The 6,000-nt window shown below is 39.2% G+C and overlaps 1 protein-coding gene across 2 annotated transcripts in view; it reads left to right on the top strand.

The window, feature by feature from the left end:
* The first annotated feature begins 2,208 nt into the window (after nucleotides 1-2,208).
* LOC118186223 (glutamate receptor U1-like) overlaps nucleotides 2,209-6,000 on the top strand; it is a 79,933-nt gene continuing 76,141 nt past the window's right edge. Inside the window, exon 1 of one of the 2 annotated variants that reach the window (XM_035356301.2) lies at nucleotides 2,209-2,520. The gene's annotated coding sequence lies outside the window, so the exon portion shown is untranslated. The remainder of the gene's footprint in view (nucleotides 2,521-6,000) is intronic. The other variant, XM_035356298.2, reaches the window with a different exon arrangement.

Here is a 6,000-nt window from a genome sequence, read left to right as displayed (position 1 = left end):
CACGTCATCAACCATATTAGCTTTAGAGGGGTGGTGGGGCAGTCTCTCAGCAACCCATGACCAGATGTTTTCAATGAGTGACAGACCTGGAGACTGTGCAGGCCAGGGAAGCAATCGAATATCCTGTGTTTCGAAGAAGGTCAGAAGGCGACTTGCAACATGTGGTCTTGCATTATTTTATTGGAAGATGGCCTTTGGCAGGCCTCGAAGATGGGGCAGAACCAGTAGACGTAAGTTGTCAGAAATGTACCGATCTTCGCTCAAATTACCGTCAATCCGAACTAAAGATGTGCGTGTCCTATACCCAATGGCTGTTCAAACAATTACACGAGGTATGCTGATATCGAATGCAAACAACCCACGTGCGGTCTCCTCAGTGTCTCCACACATGTACACGGCCATCAGATTACTGCACGCAAAACCGGGACTCGAATGAAAAGACGACATTGTGTCACACTTGTATCCGGCTTTGTCGTTCGGCGCGCCAGAGTCGCCATCTCTCTCTGCATTGTCAAGGAAAGCCGAATTAATGGTCTCCATACTGATATTCCACGCTGCTGCCAACGTCGACGCACCGTACGAGCTGATACTGGGCGTGCTGCAGACATGCTCATTTCCTGACTAATGGTCCGTGATGTGGTTGTACGGTTTTTCAGGGCTGACCTCGCAATGTATTTGTCCTCTCGAAAATTAGTCATGGGAGGGCGTTGAGATCCTGCATGTCGTTCCGTATGACCCTGAAAAACCCATTGATTCCATATTCACATAACAGAGGTTAGATGTCAACCAGTGCGACGGGCGATAGCACGGAACGATAATCCACGCTCTCGATACGCAACGATCCTGCTTCTGTCGAATTGAGACATTTGCTAGTAAGCGCTTTTACTTCCTTTTTCGACGCATAATACGATATTCAGAGCAACCTCCGACCTTACAATATGCTTTCTGAATGAGAAATCCACTAGACAGCTTTTCTTTTATGCAGTGCTTTAGATGTCGTTTCTCCTTCCTGCTTTGTCTAAATAAGCTGAAGTATTAATTGCATATCACAACCTTTTCTTCCTTTTATGTGGTTTTGACGTTCGCCAGATTATTGCTTTCTTAGTGTTGCAATTTTATTGATCAGCTGTGTAGATTCTTCTTATAGAAAACACTGGTAAACTTCAGTAAAAATATTTGCAGTTCAATGAATTGTTTATAAGATTACCAGATTAGGAATCCAAAGTAATAAAACTTCGTGAGAATCTTAATAACATATTTTTAGACTTTGAAAACTTGTAAACTACTTACGTGAAATTTCTTTCGGCATAACAAATAGAATTTTAAGCGAAATAAATTTTAAGCGAAAAGACTAGTAAATCATAAAACAATAACATTGAATGGTATTTAATGGAACAAAAATCAACCTCAAATTATTCTAATTTATTTATTAACCGATCCTCTCCCAATGCAAATTGAAAAGGACGTCAAAAATCACAAGTATTGAAATGAAATATCCCGATCAACTTTTGGCAGGTGGGAGTCAAGTTTAACAAGTAGTAAGAACTGGAGAAACATATAAAAGATAGATTTCGTAATTTTTATAAAACTGATTTCTTTATATTTAAAAATGCCAGAACATGAATATTTGCGTCAGTTAAAACATTTTTGAACTGAAAAGTATATGTCTACGACCAAGACTGCGAAAATAAAGGGCGGTTCAAAACTTTTTTGAACACGCTATATATACATGCATAATTTATGTCAGTTCTTTTAAGGTTTCCGATATTTCTCATCAAAACAACGGGACATGCTCCGTACGCAAATAGCTTCCACCTTATCTGCAATTTGAAGTAAAATTTACCTTAACATCTGTCACATCAAGTATCATCCATAACAGCGAAAGAAGTAAACAAATAACGTCACAGATTTTCGCTTCATTATTATGCAAATCTGCTAGCAACAGCCCAAACACGCATACATTTTCGATTTTACTTTACAGGCTCAGGCCTGGCAACAAAAGAAAACAAGAGGACAATCACATTTCAGTCACTATTTTCGAAAGTGACTCATCAAATGAAAGAACCATATTTTTAAAGATAACCCCAAACCTGCAATTATAAAAAAAATAAAAAGAGCTTTGTGGAAAAAATGACAGATGTTTCTTTTGCCTCACTACAACTACTTGTATTATGACACATGTGTTAAATACGCTGTTTCTAATGCAGCAGCTTGCTTATCCGAAAAAAAAAAAAATTTCAAGAAAGGAAGGAGGAAGGGAAAAATAATTCCTTAGAAAGAGAATATGATAGAGAAAATCACATTATATTGATAGACCTGTTCTTAAGCATAGGCTGAAGACTCTCTAAAATGTTAAATATTGAAAAAAGGCGTTAGCTTCATTTACATTTATATGGCGCATTTACATTTTATTTTACGTCTTCATCGTCACGCGAATTTACGCCGGCGTCAAAAAAGTTGCGTCAACTACGTCGCGAGCGTACTCGTATGGACGGACCTTAATTTTCCACATATTATAAGGTAAGTACAACTTAAAATGTCTTTCTTTCGTTTTTAAATTTACAATATAATAATAATATATAATAATTTACAATATAATACATTTTACACAGCTTTCTGTCATTTAAAATTAGTAATATAGTAACATTTTTAAATATATGTATCATGCTTAAAGTTTTTAACATAACATTAAAATTTCTCTGGAAATTCGGGCAAACGTTTCACATGCATACTCTCTGATAATATTTAAAATGCTGTCACTAAATTCAGATTGAAATGAAAAAACATATTTTTGAATTTTGTCACCAAAATGTGGAATTTAAAGAAGTTGTGTTTAAAACTTTTTCAAGACTTATTTATTTCAGCACTTTTCTTCTTACATAGAAAAATTATTTCACACATCCTATTTTTCAGCTTTGGTTGTATTATTCCGAGATATTTTATTATGCTTAGATGTTAAATAATGATCTAATTCTTGGTGTTAATACACAAGCAGAACTCGACAGCTATCAGCCTTGAGGTAAAGACATCCCTGATGTTCTAAGCAATTGTTAAACATTATTTAGGCAGAAAAATACAGAATTTCATGCAAAAGAGACTCAGATAACTTCAAGCGCGTTTCTGACGTGAACGTTTCTGTCATTAATCAACATTAGCTTGCTTTATTCATTATGCTTTATTTATATATACACTGGTGTGCAAAAATTAAGGACGAAGTCGAAAACTTAGCATATTAGCTGAACGAAGAGGCAGAGCGGACAGAAAGGCCAATCAGGAGATTAAGTAAGGTGATGTACGGTAGCACATGCGCAGATATGCAGGTAGACGTAATGGGGGAGTGTCTGAGTAGTATAAAGCATGTTGTCGGTGTAAGATCAGTATTTCTGGCAAAGAGATTGCACGCCGTATAGCAGTTAAAATCACACCGAGTTGCTGCCTCAGCGAGAAATGGCGAATAATCAATCTGTTAGACGACATCTGGATGCTTTTACCCGAGGTCGAATCATTGGGAAGTTGGAGGAAGGCCGCAGTGTGACAAGTGTGGCTGCAGAGTTCGGAATTGCTCACAGCATCGTTTCGCGACTTTGGAGACAATTTCAAACTACAGGAACAGCTATCCGGGGGTTTAATAGTGGTCGTCCAGGAGGAACCACACACGCAGATGACCGGTATATTGCCTTACAGGCCAGAAGAAACAGGCGGCAGACAGCGGGAGAAATCGCTAGACACACGACAAAGGCGACTGGACGACCGATATCGCGTTTTACCTTGGCCAGAAGACTGCATGGTGGTGGTCTGTTTGCACGACGCCCTGCACGGTGTGTACCTCTAACGCCTGCCCATCGGAAAAGGGCGTTCTCTGTGGTGCCGGAAACACCAGAATTGGAGAGACAATGAATGGGGACGAGTACTCTTTACAGATGAGAGCAGATTCAGTCTGAGTAGCGATTCTCATCTCATACTCATCTGGAGAGAGCAGGGAAGCCGCAATCATCCCTCGAACATCATTGAAAGGGACAGGTATGGAGGTGGCGGTGTTCTCGTTTGGGGAGGCATCATGCTCGGTAGTCGTACAGACCTTCACATCTTCGATGCAGGTTCAGTCAACGGGACCCGTTATTGTAACGAGATTCTTCTTCCATATGTGCGTCTTTTTAGAGGCGCTATGGGTCCGCAGTTCCTTTTCATGGATGACATGCACCATGTGATCGCACAGTAGCTGCCGAACAGCTCTTAGAGAGTGAGGATATTGAACGTATGGATTGGCCGGCGCGATCTCCGGATCTAAATCCCATCGAGCATGTATGGGATTTTCTAGGCAGACGCTTGGCAGCTCGTACCTTACCACCAGTAACGATTCCGGAGCTTCGATTGTCGCTGCAAGACGAATGGGCAGCAATGCCTCAACAACTCATTCTCAGCATGGGCAGACGCTGTGAAACCTGCCTAGCAGTCAGGGGAGATCATATCCCCTATTAAAGACCGGATGTTTCTTTCTGGACACCCATCACAGGGATATTTCGGCCTTCAGTCGCATTGCGTTCCATGCTACTTTTTCAATAAACTTCTTTTTATCCCTCTGATTTCTCTTTTAGTAAGTGTTGCTTACATTACTCATGTCCTTACGTATTGGGGATCTTACGGTATTAAATGTGTTTATTTGGAAAGCTTTTGTACAAAGTTATACTGAAAAAAACCGTCTCGTCCTTTATTTTTGCACATTAGGGTATACTTATTTTTAAAAACATTTTACTTTCGCAATATACGTTGCTGCAAGGCGTTTAATCAACTAATTAAAATAAATGATTTCAGTATGATTTTAATCATTTAACATTTTATACATTGCAAATTCGTAATATTGCCGATGGAAGGTACTTAAACACCTTCCATCGGCATATATTTAAAATGTTGAGCTTTAAAAAACGCTGATAAAAATTATATATATATTTTTTCATTTTTAAATGATTACATGTGTATTGTTACGAATTTTGCATATATGTAAACAATTCTAGGGAAATTATAGGTAAAACTACATAGCACCTCTTGTGTAATACAATACAAAAAAGACCTCAAGAAGCAAAGTTCGGCCGGAAAAATAAGTTTACAGGGTCAGGCCCATTTTACATCGTTAAGCTGGCGATAGTTTTGGCGACTAATTTTTATAAAAAAAATTTGTGAGACATGGCATTTCGGAAAAAATCGCCAAATTTGGTGACCATTTGGCGACATTTCGGTCCGGTTCCTGTACACCTGTAATTGGCAATGTAATTGAATAAATGTAATTGACTCCTAGATGTAACTGCAACCATATCCGGCCCGTAAACTTTCACTGTATATGCCTTCCAGTCATTTCGAAAAATGGAAGGTACTGGAAGTTTCTCGTCGTCCGGGAGAAATCTAATAAGACCGAAGAAAGCAGTAGTGCTCAGATTTTTGTTCGGTGTTAAATGAATACTGAGAGACCTCCGTGCGAGCTTTGTTTTTTAAATGCGCTTTGCATTGTGTTGTATTTAACGTTTTAGTAGTTTGAAGTGCTATCTTCTGATTGTATTCTGTTATGCTGAAAAGAGCTATTCGAGTACTTTTGTAAGAATTTCCAAAACTGAAAATTTTTCATTTGGAAAAATAAATTTTATCAAGCTATCATCGGTTCTGTCCGCTGTCAGACCATTATGACCCCATACGCACTCAACAATCTTTTGTGTCAGAAGTTGGACTGAATGCTGGTAACAAGGGTTCTGGAGAAACAACTAAGACAATTTTGGACAGCTTTTGCTACGTTGTTGTTGCTGTTGATAATGCTCACTAGTCTGACATAGTCAGCACAAGCCCACGAAATTCCTCGTGGCGAGGAGTGCAAGATACGCCTGTCACTGGCAACAGTCTTGAGCGCCTTACAGGTGACAGTGCGAATGAGCTCATTTCCGCCCGCAATTTTGATGGATAGTACCCCGGGAAAACAGGTTCGAGTGTCTGCCAACCCTCTTCTCCTACCACCAA

This window comes from Stegodyphus dumicola, chromosome 7 (assembly GCF_044657685.1).
Source record: "Stegodyphus dumicola isolate Sdum_Otavi_A_Nest chromosome 7, ASM4465768v1".
NCBI lineage: Eukaryota > Metazoa > Arthropoda > Arachnida > Araneae > Eresidae > Stegodyphus > Stegodyphus dumicola.
This window is presented reverse-complemented; position numbering and strand designations above follow the sequence as displayed.